This window comes from Engystomops pustulosus, chromosome 4 (genome assembly GCF_040894005.1).
Source record: "Engystomops pustulosus chromosome 4, aEngPut4.maternal, whole genome shotgun sequence".
Classification (NCBI taxonomy): Eukaryota; Metazoa; Chordata; class Amphibia; order Anura; family Leptodactylidae; genus Engystomops; species Engystomops pustulosus.
The window spans coordinates 6,482,444-6,504,072 of record NC_092414.1 but is presented as its reverse complement, the minus strand read 5'-3'; the positions used below and the strand labels follow the sequence as shown (position 1 = coordinate 6,504,072).

The window sequence follows — 21,629 nt, the reverse complement described above, 5'->3', positions numbered from 1 at the left end:
ATCAGTAGATGAGTAGGTGAGGTATAATGTGCCCCATGCCTCATGCTATCAGTAGATGAGTAGGTGAGGTATAATGTGCCCCATGCCTCATGCTATCAGTAGATGAGTAGGTGAGGTATAATGTGCCTCATGCCTCATGCTATCAGTAGATGAGTAGGTGAGGTATAATGTGCCCCATGCCTCATGCTATCAGTAGATGAGTAGGTGAGGTATAATGTGCCCCATGCCTCATGCTATCAGTAGATGAGTAGGTGAGGTATAATGTGCCCCATGCCTCATGCTATCAGTAGATGAGTAGGTGAGGTATAATGTGCCCCATGCCTCATGCTATCAGTAGATGAGTAGGTGAGGTATAATGTGCCTCATGCTATCAGTAGAGGAGTAGGTGAGGTATAATGTGCCCCATGCCTCATGCTATCAGTAGAGGAGTAGGTGAGGTATAATGTGCCTCATGCTATCAGTAGAGGAGTAGGTGAGGTATAATGTGCCCCATGCCTCATGCTATCAGTAGAGGAGTAGGTGAGGTATAATGTGCCCCATGCCTCATGCTATCAGTAGATGAGTAGGTGAGGTATAATGTGCCCCATGCCTCATGCTATCAGTAGATGAGTAGGTGAGGTATAATGTGCCCCATGCCTCATGCTATCAGTAGAGGAGTAGGTGAGGTATAATGTGCCCCATGCCTCATGCTATCAGTAGATGAGTAGGTGAGGTATAATGTGCCCCATGCCTCATGCTATCAGTAGATGAGTAGGTGAGGTATAATGTGCCCCATGCCTCATGCTATCAGTAGATGAGTAGGTGAGGTATAATGTACCCCATGCCTCATGCTATCAGTAGATGAGTAGGTGAGGTATAATGTGCCCCATGCCTCATGCTATCAGTAGAGGAGTAGTGGAGGTATAATGTGCCCCATGCCTCATGCTATCAGTAGATGAGTAGGTGAGGTACAATGTGCCCCATGCCTCATGCTATCAGTAGAGGAGTAGGTGAGGTATAATGTGCCCCATGCCTCATGCTATCAGTAGAGGAGTAGGTGAGGTATAATGTGCCCCATGCCTCATGCTATCAGTAGAGGAGTAGGTGAGGTATAATGTGCCCCATGCCTCATGCTATCAGTAGAGGAGTAGGTGAGGTATAATGTGCCCCATGCCTCATGCTATCAGTAGAGGAGTAGGTGAGGTATAATGTGCCCCATGCCTCATGCTATCAGTAGGTGAGGTATAATGTGCCCCATGCTATCAGTAGAGGAGTAGGTGAGGTATAATGTGCCTCATGCTATCAGTAGATGAGTAGGTGAGGTATAATGTGCCTCATGCTATCAGTAGAGGAGTAGGTGAGGTATAATGTGCCCCGTGCCTCATGCTATCAGTAGATGAGTAGGTGAGGTATAATGTGCCCCATGCCTCATGCTATCAGTAGATGAGTAGGTGAGGTATAATGTACCCCATGCCTCATGCTATCAGTAGAGGAGTAGGTGAGGTATAATGTGCCCCATGCCTCATGCTATCAGTAGAGGAGTAGGTGAGGTATAATGTGCCCCATGCCTCATGCTATCAGTAGATGAGTAGGTGAGGTATAATGTGCCTCATGCTATCAGTAGAGGAGTAGGTGAGGTATAATGTGCCCCATGCTATCAGTAGATGAGTAGGTGAGGTATAATGTGCCCCATGCCTCATGCTATCAGTAGATGAGTAGGTGAGGTATAATGTGCCCCATGCCTCATGCTATCAGTAGATGAGTAGGTGAGGTATAATGTGCCCCATGCCTCATGCTATCAGTAGATGAGTAGGTGAGGTATAATGTGCCCCATGCCTCATGCTATCAGTAGATGAGTAGGTGAGGTATAATGTGCCCCATGCCTCATGCTATCAGTAGATGAGTAGGTGAGGTATAATGTGCCCCATGCCTCATGCTATCAGTAGATGAGTAGGTGAGGTATAATGTGCCCCATGCCTCATGCTATCAGTAGATGAGTAGGTGAGGTATAATGTGCCCCATGCCTCATGCTATCAGTAGAGGAGTAGGTGAGGTATAATGTGCCCCATGCTATCAGTAGATGAGTAGGTGAGGTATAATGTGCCTCATGCCTCATGCTATCAGTAGAGGAGTAGTGGAGGTATAATGTGCCTCATGCCTCATGCTATCAGTAGATGAGTAGGGGAGGTATAATGTGCCCCATGCCTCATGCTATCAGTAGATGAGTAGGTGAGGTATAATGTGCCTCATGCCTCATGCTATCAGTAGATGAGTAGGGGAGGTATAATGTGCCCCATGCCTCATGCTATCAGTAGATGAGTAGGTGAGGTATAATGTGCCCCATGCCTCATGCTATCAGTAGATGAGTAGGTGAGGTATAATGTGCCTCATGCTATCAGTAGATGAGTAGGTGAGGTATAATGTGCCCCATGCCTCATGCTATCAGTAGGTGAGGTATAATGTGCCTCATGCTATCAGTAGATGAGTAGGTGAGGTATAATGTGCCCCATGCTATCAGTAGATGAGTAGGTGAGGTATAATGTGCCCCATGCCTCATGCTATCAGTAGATGAGTAGGTGAGGTATAATGTGCCCCATGCTATCAGTAGATGAGTAGGTGAGGTATAATGTGCCCCATGCCTCATGCTATCAGTAGATGAGTAGGTGAGGTATAATGTGCCCCATGCCTCATGCTATCAGTAGATGAGTAGGTGAGGTATAATGTGCCCCATGCCTCATGCTATCAGTAGATGAGTAGGTGAGGTATAATGTGCCCCATGCCTCATGCTATCAGTAGATGAGTAGGTGAGGTATAATGTGCCCCATGCCTCATGCTATCAGTAGAGGAGTAGGTGAGGTATAATGTGCCCCATGCTATCAGTAGATGAGTAGGTGAGGTATAATGTGCCCCATGCCTCATGCTATCAGTAGAGGAGTAGGTGAGGTATAATGTGCCCCATGCCTCATGCTATCAGTAGATGAGTAGGTGAGGTATAATGTGCCCCATGCCTCATGCTATAAGTAGAGGAGTAGGTGAGGTATAATGTGCCCCATGCCTCATGCTATCAGTAGATGAGTAGGTGAGGTATAATGTGCCCCATGCCTCATGCTATCAGTAGATGAGTAGGTGAGGTATAATGTGCCCCATGCCTCATGCTATCAGTAGAGGAGTAGGTGAGGTATAATGTGCCCCATGCTATCAGTAGATGAGTAGGTGAGGTATAATGTGCCCCATGCTATCAGTAGAGGAGTAGGTGAGGTATAATGTGCCCCATGCTATCAGTAGATGAGTAGGTGAGGTATAATGTGCCCCATGCCTCATGCTATCAGTAGAGGAGTAGGTGAGGTATAATGTGCCCCATGCCTCATGCTATCAGTAGAGGAGTAGGTGAGGTATAATGTGCCCCATGCCTCATGCTATCAGTAGAGGAGTAGTGGAGGTATAATGTGCCCCATGCCTCATGCTATCAGTAGATGAGTAGGTGAGGTATAATGTGCCCCATGCCTCATGCTATCAGTAGATGAGTAGGTGAGGTATAATGTACCCCATGCCTCATGCTATCAGTAGGTGAGGTATAATGTGCCTCATGCTATCAGTAGGTGAGGTATAATGTGCCTCATGCTATCAGTATATGAGTAGGTGAGGCACGCTGTGCCTCGTGCCTCACGCCTGTCACAGCTTGGCTCAGTCACTGTATAATAGTATAAGTGGAGGCGCTGAGTATCGATCACCTCGTGTATTGATGGATTCTGTCTGCGGCTCTTAAGTTTACAAACCAATTCATTCCATGGGAGAATCTGTGTCCGGCAGGAGCCGGAGGAGTCCCCGGAGGAGCAGGAGCCGGAGGAGTCCCCGGAGGAGCAGATCATTCTTAAAGTGACAGGTCAGTTCTACCTAGCAGAGAGCAATGGAACCTTCTAAATAACTCTGCTTGCTGTCAGCGAAGGAGGTAATTGTCTAACAGTTTGTTTCAGTTGTATCCAGTGTAGACAATCCTGTGTTCTGTGTGTGTCTCCCTGGATCTGGGCACAGTTGTGGGGCGAGATGTGATTAGGGGGTGATGCCAGCGCCCGGGTCTCTTCCTGATCACTCGTGTAGAACACGCTGATAGCACCCAGCTGCCACATCATGTGTGGGAGGGCGGCAGTGCCAGCGCACCAGCTCCTGCCCCCACACTGCACAGTGCCCAGCCGCATCAGCTCCCTGCACCCAAAATCTCCTATCTATCTCATATCTATCCATCTATCTATCTCCTATCTATCTATCTATCTATCTATCTATCTATCTCCTATCTATCTATCTATCTATCTATCTATCTATCTAATCTTTCCAAAAACAGGCAGCACTCCAAAGTAGTAGTGAAAATGGTGGGGGTGTCTTTATTCCATGTGCAACGTTTCAGCTCTTGCAGAGCCTTTATCAAGCAAGAGCTGAAACGTTGCACATGGAATAAAGACACCCCCACCATTTTCACTACTACTTTGGAGTGCTGCCTGTTTTTGGAAAGATTATATTTGAGGACGCTCTAGCCAGAGGGTCAAGGACGTTGCACCCAACCAGGTTGCTGTGCTGCTCTGAACTTTCCCTTTCTTTATCTATCTATCTATCTATCTATCTATCTATCTATCTATCTATCTATCTATCTATCTATCTCCTATCTATCTATCTATCTATCTCATATCTATCTATCTCCTATCTCCTATCTATCTATCTATCTATCTCCTATCTATCTATCTATCTATCTCATATCTATCTATCTCCTATCTATCTATCTCCTATCTATCTATCTATCTATCTATCTCATATCTATCCATCTATCTATCTCCTATCTATCTATCTATCTATCTATCTATCTATCTATCTATCTATCTATCTATCTCCTATCTATCTATCTATCTATCTATCTATCTATCTATCTCCTATCTATCTATCTATCTATCTCCTATCTATCTATCTATCTATCTATCTATCTATCTCCTATCTATCTATCTATCTATCTCCTATCTATCTATCTATCTATCTATCTATCTATCTATCTATCTATCTCCTATCTATCTATCTATCTATCTATCTATCTATCTATCTATCTCCTATCTATCTCCTATCTATCTATCATCTATCTATCTATCTATCTATCTATCTATCTATCTATCTATCTATCTATCTATCTATCTATCTCATATCTATCCATCTATCTATCTCCTATCTATCTATCTATCTATCTATCTCTCTCCTATCTATCTATCTGTCTATCTATCTCCTATCTATCTATCTATCTCCTATCTCTCTCCTATCTCTCTATCTGTCTATTATCTATGTATCTCATTAATAAATACTGCTCCAAAATATAAAGGGGACACGTAAACCACACAATATAAGTCCAAGTAAATCAAACTTCTGTGAGATCAGACTGTCCACTTAGGAAGCCGCACTGATCGACAATCCATTTCACAGGCAATTAGCAAGACATACACTCAGTAATGGAGCGGTCCTGCAGGTGGGGACCACAGACCACTTCTCAGTACCGGTGCTTTCTGCCTGATGTTCGGGTCAGTGTTGAATGTTGGTGCTTTCACACTGGTGGTGGCAAGAGATGGACTATACAACCCACACAAGTGGATCAGGTAATGCAGCTCATCCACGATGGCACATGAATACCAGCTGTGGCCAGGAGGTTTGCTGTGTCTGTCAGCATAGTGTCCTGAGCCTCATCAGGAGCATGCCGAGGCGTTGTAGGGAGATCATACAGGCACGTGGAGGCCACACACAATACTGAGCCTAATCAGGAGCATGCCGAGGCGTTGTAGGGAGGTCATACAGGCACGTGGAGGTCACACACACTACTGAGCCTCATCAGGAGCATGCCGAGGTGTTGTAGGGAGGTCATACAGGCACGTTTAGGCCACACACAATACTGAGCCTTATCAGGAGCATGCCCAGGTATTGTAGGGAGGTCATACAGGCACGTGGAGGCCACACACAATACTGAGCCTCATCAGGAGCATGCCCAGGTGTTGTAGGGAGGTCATACAGGCACGTGGAGGCCACACACAATACTGAGCCTCATCAGGAGCATGCCCAGGTGTTGTAGGGAGGTCATACAGGCACGTGGAGGCCACACACAATACTGAGCCTTATCAGGAGCATGCCGAGGTGTTGTAGGGAGGTCATACAGGCACGTGGAGGCCACACACAATACTGAGCCTTATCAGGAGCATGCCCAGGTGTTGTAGGGAGGTCATACAGGCACGTGGAGGCCACACACAATACTGAGCCTAATCAGGAGCATGCCAAGGCGTTGTAGGGAGGTCATACAGGCACGTTTAGGCCACACACAATACTGAGCCTTATCAGGAGCATGCCCAGGTGTTGTAGGGAGGTCATACAGGCACGTGGAGGCCACACACAATACTGAGCCTCATCAGGAGCATGCCCAGGTGTTGTAGGGAGGTCATACAGGCACGTGGAGGCCACACACAATACTGAGCCTTATCAGGAGCATGCCGAGGTGTTGTAGGGAGGTCATACAGGCACGTGGAGGCGACACACACAACACTGAGCCTCATCAGGAGCATGCCCAGGTGTTGTAGGGAGGTCATACAGGCACGTGGAGGCCACACACAATACTGAGCCTTATCAGGAGCATGCCGAGGTGTTGTAGGGAGGTCATACAGGCACGTGGAGGCCACACACAATACTGAGCCTCATCAGGAGCATGCCCAGGTGTTGTAGGGAGGTCATACAGGCACGTGGAGGCCGCACACAATACTGAGCCTCATCAGGAGCATGCCCAGGTGTTGTAGGGAGGTCATACAGGCATGTGGAGGCCACACACAATACTGAGCATCATCAGGAGCATGCCGAGGTGTTGTAGGGAGGTCATACAGGCACGTGGAGGCCACACACACAATACTGAGCCTCATCAGGAGCATGCCGAGGTGTTGTAGGGAGGTCATACAGGCACGTGGAGGCCGCACACTAATCTCATATGTATCTATTTATTAACTATTGATCTATTTATTTGTATTTTACACTATTGACCATTACAGACAAGATAGAAAAGGAAAGCACAGACACGGACGGTGAGCCCTAAAGTTAGACCCCCAGCTGTTCCCTAGACGGCAGGTGACAACAGGTTGACACCTTCTCCTCCTGCGCTAAAGTGAAAAAACAGACAAAAAATGGATAAACACAGAAGAATAGTCACACAAATACAGGGAAATAACAAGAGGACACTTCAGTACAGAATCAGGAGGAGGATAAGGAAGTCTGTAAAACACCAGCGAGCTTCATGGGAGACAATCCCCTTATACCAATCATGGTCCGGGGAGGGATTGGACCAAACCAGACTAGCAGGGGGGGGGGGCATCTGTCCATCAAAGCTAGCTTAACCGTCTGCATCCCAGGACACAGTCATCAGGAGACTAATGTTGTGGTGGAAATCATATCGCTATTTATCTGTATACCCGGATCTGGAACTTTCTATAAACTTCTGTCTTCATCTACCCCACATGTCTCTACTATTCATCTTCCGTATTTCTTATAATGATGGATCTTTCTATCTTTCTCTCGCCTTGTATCCATATCTCCATCACTTCCTGTTGTTATAGTAACTTGCAGACTACATTTCACTGATCTGGATATTAATTTGTGTGTTTCTTGAGAAACAAGCAGAAGATATAATAAGAATAATAGATAATGAATCACTGACTCCAGCCGCCGTCCATTATAATCCATCTATCTCCTATCTATTGTCTGTCCCATATGTACAGAAAGGATTCAGCCCCCGGTGATAAGTATTCGGCCCCCGGTGATAAGTACTCGGCCCCCGGTGATAAGTACTCGGCCCCCGGTGATAAGTACTCGGCCCCCGGTGATAAGTATTCAGCCCCCGGTGATAAGTACTCGGCCCCCGGTGATAAGTATTCAGCTCCCGGTGATAAGTATTCGGCCCCCGGTGATAAGTACTCGGCCCCCGGTGATAAGTACTCGGCCCCCGGTGATAAGTACTCGGCCCCCGGTGATAAGTACTCGGCCCCCGGTGATAAGTACTCGGCCCCCGGTGATAAGTACTCGGCCCCCGGTGATAAGTACTCGGCCCCCGGTGATAAGTACTCGGCCCCCGGTGATAAGTACTCGGCCCCCGGTGATAAGTATTCGGCCCCCGGTGATAAGTACTCGGCCCCCGGTGATGAGTATTCGGCCCCCGGTGATGAGTATTCGGCCCCCGGTGATAAGTACTCGGCCCCCGGTGATAAGTATTCGGCCCCCGGTGATAAGTATTCAGCCCCCGGTGATAAGTATTCAGCTCCTGGTGATGAGTATTCAGCCCCCGGTGATAAGTATTCAGCTCCTGGTGATAAGTATTCAGCCCCTGGTGATAAGTACTCAGCCCCCGGTGATAAGTATTCAGCTCCTGGTGATAAGTATTCAGCCCCCGGTGATAAGTATTCAGCTCCTGGTGATGAGTATTCAGCCCCCGGTGATAAGTATTCAGCTCCTAGTGATAAGTATTCAGCTCCTGGTGATAAGTACTCGGCCCCCGGTGATAAGTACTCGGCCCCCGGTGATAAGTATTCAGCCCCCGGTGATAAGTACTCGGCCCCCGGTGATGAGTATTCGGCCCCCGGTGATGAGTATTCGGCCCCCGGTGATAAGTACTCGGCCCCCGGTGATAAGTATTCGGCCCCCGGTGATAAGTATTCAGCCCCCGGTGATAAGTATTCAGCTCCTGGTGATGAGTATTCAGCCCCCGGTGATAAGTATTCAGCTCCTGGTGATAAGTATTCAGCCCCTGGTGATAAGTACTCAGCCCCCGGTGATAAGTATTCAGCTCCTGGTGATAAGTATTCAGCCCCCGGTGATAAGTATTCAGCTCCTGGTGATGAGTATTCAGCCCCCGGTGATAAGTATTCAGCTCCTAGTGATAAGTATTCAGCTCCTGGTGATAAGTACTCGGCCCCCGGTGATAAGTACTCGGCCCCCGGTGATAAGTATTCGGCCCCCGGTGATGAGTATTCAGCCCCCGGTGATAAGTACTCAGCCCCCGGTGATAAGTACTCGGCCCCCGGTGATAAGTATTCAGCCCCTGGTGATAAGTATTCGGCCCCTGGTGATGAGTATTCAGCCCCCGGTGATAAGTATTCGGCCCCTGGTGATGAGTATTGAGCCCCCTGTGGGGCAGGGGGCACAGGGCACATTACTGGGAGGACGTGGTGCACAGGTCTGGTAGCGGGGGTGTATCACACTAGTCCTGTGCAGTCTCATTGTTCCTTGTCACCCAGCTTTCCGGGGTAGGGATTAGTCCTGCAGTGATAGCGCTGCCCCCCAGGTTCCTCTGTAGCCCCCGCAGTAACTTCCTCTCTGTTATTATGTCATATATGTGCATAGCGCGCGCTCGGCTCTGCATTATCTCAGCGCGGCTGGAATCCTAAACATGGCGGATCCTGTGTAAATACCAGCGCAGGATATTTACAGGGTCTGACCAGGAATCCTACAGCTCCTGATTTACCTGGACCCGGGCGCCGGTAGTAAATCACACGTAAGGCTTCCCAGGCCCCGTAACGTCACCATACACCATTTTTTCCCCTTAATGTTATAATTTTCCAATACCTCTGCTTGCTGTCAGTGAATAGAACCACCCAGATGCTAAAATAACCTTTATAGACGTAAAGCTGTAGCTGAGGGTTTGTTACAATGTAGCTGTGATCCGCCCCGTGGTTTTTGGTGAGACGCCTCACATTCCTTCAGGATTTCAGAGATTTTTATTTGCCAAGTTCTGGGACATGATGCAGCCGCGCAGAAGTAAACAGCAGATTCGGGGTCACGGGGAGAGACTCTGCTCTGTATACAAAATATCCATCTCCTTCACTGGGACACGCGCCTGTTGTGTAAACCAATCCCACATGTTACCAAGAAAGTGGCTGCCACCTCGAGCAGAGACACAGACTCAGAGGACAGAGGAAGAATCAGAGATCTCTCAATGTCTCCAGAGATGATGAGACCGGGACCTCATCTCAGGACTGTCCATGTATAATCCTCAGAGACACAAACTCAGAGGACGGAGGAAGAATCAGAGATCTCTCAATGTCTCCAGAGATGATGAGACCGGGACCACATCTCAGGACTGTCCATGTATAATCCTCAGAGACACAGACTCAGAGGACGGAGGAAGAATCAGAGATCTCTCAATGTCTACAGAGATGATGAGACCGGGACCACATCTCAGGACTGTCCATGTATAATCCTCAGAGACACAGACTCAGAGGACGGAGGAAGAATCAGAGATCTCTCAATGTCTCCAGAGATGATGAGACCGGGACCACATCTCAGGACTGTCCATGTATAATCCTCAGAGACACAAACTCAGAGGACGGAGGAAGAATCAGAGATCTCTCAATGTCTACAGAGATGATGAGACCGGGACCTCATCTCAGGACTGTCCATGTATAATCCTCAGAGACACAAACTCATAGGACGGAGGAAGAATCAGAGATCTCTCAATGTCTCCAGAGATGATGAGACCGGGACCACATCTCAGGACTGTCCATGTATAATCCTCAGAGACACAAACTCAGAGGACGGAGGAAGAATCAGAGATCTCTCAATGTCTCCAGAGATGATGAGACCGGGACCTCATCTCAGGACTGTCCATGTATAATCCTCAGAGACACAAACTCAGAGGACGGAGGAAGAATCAGAGATCTCTCAATGTCTACAGAGATGATGAGACCGGGACCACATCTCAGGACTGTCCATGTATAATCCTCAGAGACACAGACTCAGAGGACGGAGGAAGAATCAGAGATCTCTCAATGTCTACAGAGATGATGAGACCGGGACCACATCTCAGGACTGTCCATGTATAATCCTCAGAGACACAGACTCAGAGGACGGAGGAAGAATCAGAGATCTCTCAATGTCTCCAGAGATGATGAGACCGGGACCACATCTCAGGACTGTCCCATGTATAATCCTCAGAGACACAAACTCAGAGGACGGAGGAAGAATCAGAGATCTCTCAATGTCTCCAGAGATGATGAGACCGGGACCACATCTCAGGACTGTCCATGTATAATCCTCAGAGACACAAACTCAGAGGACGGAGGAAGAATCAGAGATCTCTCAATGTCTACAGAGATGATGAGACCGGGACCTCATCTCAGGACTGTCCATGTATAATCCTCAGAGACACAAACTCAGAGGACGGAGGAAGAATCAGAGATCTCTCAATGTCTACAGAGATGATGAGGCCGGGACCTCATCTCAGGACTGTCCATGTATAATCCTCAGAGACACAGACTCAGAGGACGGAGGAAGAATCAGAGATCTCTCCTTGTCTCCAGAGATGTTGAGACCGGGACCACATCTCAGGACTGTCCATGTATAATCCTCAGAGACACAAACTCAGAGGACGGAGGAAGAATCAGAGATCTCTCAATGTCTCCAGAGATGATGAGACCGGGACCTCATCTCAGGACTGTCCATGTATAATCCTCAGAGACACAGACTCAGAGGACGGAGGAAGAATCAGAGATCTCTCAATGTCTACAGAGATGATGAGACCAGGACCTCATCTCAGGACTGTCCATGTATAATCCTCAGACACACAAACTCAGAGGACGGAGGAAGAATCAGAGATCTCTCAATGTCTCCAGAGATGATGAGACCGGGACCACATCTCAGGACTGTCCATGTATAATCCTCAGACACACAGACTCAGAGGACGGAGGAAGAATCAGAGATCTCTCAATGTCTACAGAGATGATGAGACCGGGACCACATCTCAGGACTGTCCATGTATAATCCTCAGAGACACAGACTCAGAGGACGGAGGAAGAATCAGAGATCTCTCCTTGTCTCCAGAGATGTTGAGACCGGGACCACATCTCAGGACTGTCCATGTATAATCCTCAGACACACAAACTCAGAGGACGGAGGAAGAATCAGAGATCTCTCAATGTCTACAGAGATGATGAGACCGGGACCTCATCTCAGGACTGTCCATGTATAATCCTCAGAGACACAAACTCAGAGGACGGAGGAAGAATCAGAGATCTCTCAATGTCTCCAGAGATGATGAGACCGGGACCTCATCTCAGGACTGTCCATGTATAATCCTCAGAGACACAAACTCAGAGGACGGAGGAAGAATCAGAGATCTCTCAATGTCTCCAGAGATGATGAGACCGGGACCACATCTCAGGACTGTCCATGTATAATCCTCAGAGACACAGACTCAGAGGACGGAGGAAGAATCAGAGATCTCTCCTTGTCTCCAGAGATGTTGAGACCGGGACCACATCTCAGGACTGTCCATGTATAATCCTCAGACACACAAACTCAGAGGACGGAGGAAGAATCAGAGATCTCTCAATGTCTACAGAGATGATGAGACCGGGACCTCATCTCAGGACTGTCCATGTATAATCCTCAGAGACACAAACTCAGAGGACGGAGGAAGAATCAGAGATCTCTCAATGTCTCCAGAGATGATGAGACCGGGACCTCATCTCAGGACTGTCCATGTATAATCCTCAGAGACACAAACTCAGAGGACGGAGGAAGAATCAGAGATCTCTCAATGTCTCCAGAGATGATGAGACCGGGACCTCATCTCAGGACTGTCCATGTATAATCCTCAGAGACACAAACTCAGAGGACGGAGGAAGAATCAGAGATCTCTCAATGTCTCCAGAGATGATGAGACCGGGACCTCATCTCAGGACTGTCCATGTATAATCCTCAGAGACACAAACTCAGAGGACGGAGGAAGAATCAGAGATCTCTCAATGTCTCCAGAGATGATGAGACCGGGACCACATCTCAGGACTGTCCATGTATAATCCTCAGACACACAAACTCAGAGGACGGAGGAAGAATCAGAGATCTCTCCTTGTCTCCAGAGATGATGAGACTGGGACCTCATCTCAGGACTGTCCATGTATAATCCTCAGAGACACAGACTCAGAGGACGGAGGAAGAATCAGAGATGTCTCAATGTCTACAGAGATGATGAGACCGGGACCACATCTCAGGACTGTCCATGTATAATCCTCAGAGACACAAACTCAGAGGACGGAGGAAGAATCAGAGATCTCTCAATGTCTCCAGAGATGATGAGACCGGGACCTCATCTCAGGACTGTCCATGTATAATCCTCAGAGACACAAACTCAGAGGACGGAGGAAGAATCAGAGATCTCTCAATGTCTCCAGAGATGATGAGACCGGGACCTCATCTCAGGACTGTCCATGTATAATCCTCAGAGACACAAACTCAGAGGACGGAGGAAGAATCAGAGATCTCTCAATGTCTCCAGAGATGATGAGACCGGGACCTCATCTCAGGACTGTCCATGTATAATCCTCAGAGACACAAACTCAGAGGACGGAGGAAGAATCAGAGATCTCTCAATGTCTCCAGAGATGATGAGACCGGGACCACATCTCAGGACTGTCCATGTATAATCCTCAGACACACAAACTCAGAGGACGGAGGAAGAATCAGAGATCTCTCCTTGTCTCCAGAGATGATGAGACTGGGACCTCATCTCAGGACTGTCCATGTATAATCCTCAGAGACACAGACTCAGAGGACGGAGGAAGAATCAGAGATCTCTCAATGTCTACAGAGATGATGAGACCGGGACCTCATCTCAGGACTGTCCATATATAATCCTCAGAGACACAGACTCAGAGGACGGAGGAAGAATCAGAGATCTCTCAATGTCTCCAGAGATGATGAGACCGGGACCTCATCTCAGGACTGTCCATGTATAATCCTCAGAGACACAAACTCAGAGGACGGAGGAAGAATCAGAGATCTCTCCTTGTCTACAGAGATGATGAGACCGGGACCTCATCTCAGGACTGTCCATGTATAATCCTCAGAGACACAAACTCAGAGGACGGAGGAAGAATCAGAGATCTCTCAATGTCTACAGAGATGATGAGACCGGGACCTCATCTCAGGACTGTCCATGTATAATCCTCAGAGACACAAACTCAGAGGACGGAGGAAGAATCAGAGATCTCTCAATGTCTCCAGAGATGATGAGACCGGGACCTCATCTCAGGACTGTCCATGTATAATCCTCAGAGACACAGACTCAGAGGACGGAGGAAGAATCAGAGATCTCTCAATGTCTCCAGAGATGATGAGACCAGGACCTCATCTCAGGACTGTCCATGTATAATCCTCAGAGACACAAACTCAGAGGACGGAGGAAGAATCAGAGATCTCTCAATGTCTCCAGAGATGATGAGACCAGGACCTCATCTCAGGACTGTCCATGTATAATCCTCAGAGACACATCTGTGAGATCTCCTGACTCTCCTGATATCTTCTCAGAGGTCCATGGATAGTTTAAGGTCAACTGGGGTTAGAAAAATGGTCTCCAACATGGTGAGAGCAGCTGACTACCTTCTACAGTGCGAGACACCTGGAGGGGATATCACCCCAGAGCTCTGGTATAGGCTCCTCAGACAATCTGTAGACCTGACAAATGGTGTTTGACATGTTGTAGTGTACTTATGGGATCTTCTGAATACCCGGCATACCCTGGGTATTATTACCCCAAATAACGTAATATCCCCATAATAACATCTCATCCGTCATCTGCGAGGCAAGAGAGTAAGCAGCCCGGGTCATACATCAGCGGACGCCGCTTCTTCAATCTCCATTTTCCTATTGATCCCAGTTATATCCTTCCCATCTATCCAGGGTTGGAGGCCACGAAAGATGCAATTATTGGATTCTTTTCATTGCATTTGTATCTATCGTTGTCGAGTTGACACATCACTCACCGCGCGCCCTGGAATCTCAGCCTGACCTCTCCCTGATGTGAGCGATCTGCCTCATATACACCAAACACATTCCTCATACAGCACAGGCATCTCTCACCGCCGTGCACACAGTATATTACTGTATTATACCCCAGAGCTGCACTCACTGTGCACATACATGACATTACTGATCCTGTACTGATCCTGAGTTACATCCTGTATTATACCCCAGAGCTGCACTCACTATTCTGCTGCTGGTGCAGTCACTGTACATACATGACATTACTTATCCTGTACTGATCCTGAGTTACATCCTGTATTATACCCCAGAGCTGCACTCACTGTGTACATACATGACATTACTGATCCTGAGTTACATCCTGTATTATACCCCAGAGCTGCACTCACTATTCTGCTGCTGGTGCAGTCACTGTGTACATACATGACATTACTGATCCTGTACTGATCCTGAGTTACATCCTGTATTATACCCCAGTGCTGCACTCACTATTCTGCTGCTGGTGTAGTCACTGTGTACATACATGACATTATTTACCCTGTACTGATCCTGAGTTACATCCTGTATTATACCCCAGAGCTGCACTCACTATTCTGCTGCTGGTGCAGTCACTGTGTACATACATGACATTACTTATCCTGTACTGATCCTGAGTTACATCCTGTATTATACCCCAGAGCTGCACTCACTATTCTGCTGCTGGTGCAGTCACTGTGTACATACATGACATTACTTATCCTGTACTGATCCTGAGTTACATCCTGTATTATACTCCAGAGCTGCACTCACAATTCTGCTGCTGGTGCAGTCACTGTGTACATACATGACATTACTTATCCTGTACTGATCCTGAGTTACATCCTGTATTATACCCCAGTGCTGCACTCACTATTCTGCTGCTGGTGCAGTCACTGTGTACATACATGACATTACTTATCCTGTACTGATCCTGAGTTACATCCTGTATTATACCCCAGAGCTGCGCTCACTATTCTGCTGCTGGTGCAGTCACTGTGTACATACATGACATTACTTATCCTGTACTGATCCTGAGTTACATCCTGTATTATACCCCAGAGCTGCACTCACTATTCTGCTGCTGGTGCAGTCACTGTGTACATACATGACATTACTTATCCTGTTCTGATACTGAGTTACATCCTGGCCATGGGCCCCCTAGAAGACTGGGCCCAGGGCTACTACCCATACTTACCACTTCATATGTAGCATCCTAGCCTAGCCTTCTCTTGGGGCCCGGAGGCAGCCGGGCCTAGAATTCCCGTAGTGGCTGGTGGTTGCGGCCTAGGCACGCTGGTGTCACGGTGCTTGGTATGGGGACCGGAGGGCTGTCCCACAGCCTGGCAGCTCTCCAGCAGGTGGTGTGTGCAAGAAATATGGAGGGAGAGGCTGATGTACTGGTTCTCCCTGGGGCAACCCCTGAGGTCTCCACAGGATGAGTCCCTGGGTAATGGATGGGGTGCCCGTGGTGGTAACAGCCGTATCCAGGGATCAGACAGAGGCAACGTTGTGCAAATCAACTCACGGTTCTTTATTGAACAACAGGTAGCAGGCAACGGCCAAAACAGTGAAACAGCAGATTCGGATTCTGGTGCTGGAGTGGTCATGCTGGGATAATTGAGGTGGAGCCGTGTCCCAGCTGTGGGAGCTGCAGCTCTGGATTAGAGTCTCCTGACTCAGTTCCTGGGATTGGTTTCTGTGACAGCAGTAAAGGTGCACTGTGCACTGACTCTCTTCACTCAGACCATGAGGTCAGACAGACCAGCTCAGACCATGTGCTCCCCCTGCTCAGGGGTTTTACACTCCCCCCGGTCAGGTGGTAGCTCCTCTCCAATCACACTCCAGTGTACAATACAGCCAACTCATTGGATAATTACTTACACATAGTTAACTGTTGCCTTTCCAGGCAGTCTCTCATGTTACAGCTTCTGACATGGCGAGGGACACTTTCGCACAACACCTACCTAACCCTTTGCATCTGCAGGGGTGTTGCACGTATCTGGTAAGATCTGTAAGTCTGGGGGAGCGCGTTTAACGCATATGTTTAAAAACGCATTGCAACAGCTAAAGAGAGATTTGCCTAATTAAACAGCTGTAAACACCTGCGTTTACAAAATGCAACCGTTAACGCATTGTTAAAGCATGCGTTAACACCGCTTTAACACATAAGTTTGTTAACACAATGTAAACACCTGTGTTAACTCAAGTGTTGCTGCTGGGATCCATTATTTTGTGGGGTCTTTGTATGTCCTCTCACACATCCCCGCTATAAATCCTGTCTTCTGGGGTCTGTAAGGGTTGACATCTATAACTTATATGTCTCATACTATTGGACAATCCATTAGACTCTGTAACCAATCACAGGCTGTGCTGTTACGCGTCATAGTGGGCGGAGCTTATTAAACAGTTTCAACAGTCTCTCAGCGTACAACGGACAAGATGGTGCGAGGATCTGCAGCGCGTCCTAGAGGAAGCCGGAGGAGCCCCGCAGTGATGGCGTCCACCTCCGCCGATTACCGTCCGGCCTCATTCAACTCCTACATCCTGAAAATCCTGAAGGAGGTTCATCCAGGGGGTCAGATATCCGTGCAGGCCGTGGATGCCATGTCCACCCTGGTCAACGGCCTACTGGACAAGATCGCAAGCCAAGCCGCAACGCAGACCCGCAGGAGGCGCCGACGCACGCTATCCCAGAGGGACATCCAGGCCGCCATCCAGCAGCTGCTGCCCCAGGCCCTGGCCAACCATGCCATGTCTGCCGCCAACCAAGCCCTGAGCACCTACCACCTGCGGAGCCACCAGAAGTGACCGGCTGCACAACGCGTGTCCGAGAAAACGCGTCTCCAGAAAGCCAAGAGTTACAATAAATGAGCCCGTCATAACCAGAACCAAGACTCATGCGTTTTATGTGGAAAACCCCCTTACTGACCCCCACAGGGTGTAATGTGCCCTAAAGTGTATACTGCCCCCATTACTGACCCCCACACGGTATACTGCCCCCATTACTGACCCCCACATGGTATACTGCCCCCATTACTGACCCCCACACGGTATACTGCCCCCATTACTGACCCCCACAGGGTATACTGCCCCCATTACTGACCCCCACAGGGTATACTGCCCCCATTACTGACCCCCACAGGGTATACTGCCCCCATTACTGACCCCAGAGGGTATACTGCCCCCATTACTGACCCCAGAGGGTATACTGCCCCCATTACTGACCCCCACATGGTATACTGCCCCCATTACTGACCCCCACAGGGTATACTGCCCCCATTACTGACTCCCACACAATATAATGCCCCCATTACTGACCCCAGAGGGTATACTGCCCCCATTACTGACCCCCACATGGTATACTGCCCCCATTACTGACCCCCACATGGTATACTGCCCCCATTACTGACCCACACACGGTATACAGCCCCCATTACTGACCCCACAGGGTATACTGCCCCCATTACTGACCCACACACGGTATACTGCCCCCATTACTGACTCCCACACAATATAATGCCCCCATTACTGACCCCCACACGGTATACAGCCCCCATTACTGACCCCCACACGGTATACAGCCCCCATTACTGACCCCCACAGGGTATACTGCCCCCATTACTGACCCCCACAGGGTATACTGCCCCCATTACTGACCCCAGAGGGTATACTGCCCCCATTACTGACCCCCACATGGTATACTGCCCCCATTACTGACCCCCACATGGTATACTGCCCCCATTACTGATCCCCACATGGTATACTGACCCCATTACTGACCCCCACATGGTATACTGACCCCATTACTGACCCCCACATGGTATACTGCCCCCATTACTGATCCCCACACAGTATACTGCCCCAATTACTGACCACCACATGGTATAAGGCCCCCATTACTGACCCCCACACAATATAATGCCCCCATTACTTACCACCACATGGTATACTGCCCTCATTACTGACCCTCACGTGGTATACTGCCTCCATTACTGACCCCCACATTGTATACTGCCCCCATTACTGACCCCCACATGGTATACTGCCCCCATTACTGACCCCCACATAGTATACTGCCCCCATTACTGACCCCAGAGGGTATACTGCCCCCATTACTGACCCCAACATGGTATACTGCCCCCATTACTGACCCCAGAGGGTATACTGCCCCCATTACTGACCCCCACATGGTATACTGCCCCCATTACTGACCCCAGAGGGTATACCGCCCCCATTACTGACCCCCACATGGTATACTGCCCCCATTACTGACCCCCACATGGTATACTGCCCCCATTACTGACCCCCACATGGTATACTGCCCCCATTACTGACCCCCACATGGTATAAGGCCCCCATTACTGACCCCCACATGGTATACTGCCCCCATTACTGACCCCCACATGGTATAAGGCCCCCATTACTGACCCCCACATGGTATACTGCCCCCATTACTGAACCCCCACATAGTATACTGCCCTCATTACTGACCCCCACATGGTATACTGCCCCCATTTATGACCCCCACATGGTATACTGCCCCCATTACTGACCCCCACAAAGTATACTGCCCCCATTACTGACCCCCACAAAGTATACTGCCCCCATTACTGACCCCCCACATGGTATACTGCCCCCATTACTGACCCCCACATGGTATACTGCCCCCATTACTGACCCCCACATGGTATACTGCCCCCATTTATGACCCCCACATGGTATACTGCCCCCATTACTGATCTCCACATGGTATACTGCCCCCATTACTGACCCACACACGGTATACTGCCCCCATTACTGACCCACACACGGTATACTGCCCCCATTACTGACCCACACACGGTATACTGCCCCCATTACTGACCCCCACAGGGTATACTGCCCCCATTACTGACCCCCACATGGTATACTGCCCCCATTACTGACCCCCACATGGTATACTGCCCCCATTACTGACCCCCATATGGTATACTGCCCCCATTACTGACCCCCACACAGTATACTGCCCCCATTACTGACCCCCACATGGTATACTGCCCCCATTACTGACCCCCACAGGGTATACTGCCCCCATTACTGACCCCCACAGGGTATACTGCCCCCATTACTGACCCCCACATGGTATACTGCCCCCATTACTGACCCCAGAGGGTATACTGCCCCCATTACTGACCCCCACATGGTATACTGCCCCTATTACTGACCCCCACATGGTATACTGCCCCCATTACTGACCCCAGAGGGTATACAGCCCCCATTACTGACCCCCACATGGTATACTGCCCCCATTACTGACCCCCACATGGTATACTGCCCCCATTACTGACCCCCACAGGGTATACTGCCCTCATTACTGACCCCCACAGGGTATACTGCCCCCATTACTGACCCCCACATGGTATACTGCCCCCCTTTGTGACCTCTCCCCTTAGTATAATTCCCTGTTCTTGTGAACCCAAATATTATATATTACCCACTACCGTGACCACTCACTGTCATAGGCCTCCCTTCCTGTGACCCCCCTATACTTATACTGCCCCCTGCTGTATTTCCCCTTACCTGACAGCAGAGGCTGAATAGTGGAGTAGGGAGCTGCACCTGTAATCCCGGACTGTCCCCCTGAATCCGGGAACGGTGGGAAGTTTGCATCAAGTGGCCTAAAGCCCCTCCTGACGTAATACTGAGCTGAGGGTTTGTGACACTTGTATCCTGTCCTGATAGTATGTTATGATCAAATGTACACAATAGTAACAAACCCTCAGCTGTGAGATGTATTAGCTGGAGAGGCTTACTGTATAAATGGATATATATATATATATAGACAATAGTGGAATATCCCCCCTTAACCCTCTGCTCTGTGATGAGGGAATGAGGGTCCTTAGGGGGACACTCCCTTTAAGAAGGACCCTTTAACCTTATTCCAGCAGAATCTGTCAGGTTACTGTTACATTGTATCACATTGCTGTAACTATGTGTCTGACGTGTGCGGGTAATTAACCCTTCGCATGAAGCAGCACCATCCATTCCTACAGTCCGGACATCGGGAAAGCTGGGTGACAGTGATGTCATGATAAGAGAGAGGATTATTTCATGATGGAGGAGGGGGGAACTGCTGCAGTAATAAAGCACCGCCACATCGTACCCATGTACCAGCCGCTATGCGCCAAAAACCTGCGCTGACAGTCACATCCGCCAAATCATCCGATCATCTGTGTCCACATGTCGTGAATCATCACATGATACATTGTAACACTCACATCCCGCCTGTTACTAGGCAACCGCACTACAACCAGAGGAAATATAACACATAGCAACAAGGGGGAGTCCGAGGAATCTAACACTAGTGGGGGGGGGACACAAAAATCACATCAATTTACCCCTAAAAGGTGCAGGTCACAGGACTTGTTACAGCCTGATATAGACCAACTGAGAGCCTCCATATAACCTGCAGACACCAGGGGCACCTACAGAGGCCGACCTGATATTGTACTAGACAGAACCTAGAAGAGGAGGATTGGTTTTATTTTATACCTGTACTACTGCTGAATATAAGTTATTCGACCGGAGAGTGTGAATAAAACACTTGATATGGACTATAACCTGCGTCTCCAAACTCCTGCACTACTACCGAGTGTCTGCCAGATATTCTCCAGTAGTTATATTCCTGTACATAGGGGGCAGTATTATAGTAGTTATATTCCTGTACATAGGGGGCAGTATTATAGTAGTTATATCCCTGTACATAGGGGGCAGTATTATAGTAGTTATATTCCTGTACATAGGGGGCAGTATTATAGTAGTTATATTCCTGTACATAGGGGGCAGTA

The 21,629-nt window shown here is 48.7% G+C and overlaps 1 protein-coding gene across 6 annotated transcripts in view; it reads left to right on the top strand.

The window, feature by feature from the left end:
* The window catches only part of CACNA1C (calcium voltage-gated channel subunit alpha1 C), a 245,397-nt gene that overhangs the window by 4,777 nt on the left and 218,991 nt on the right, over positions 1 to 21,629 (top strand). The gene's annotated exons all lie outside the window — the stretch shown is intronic.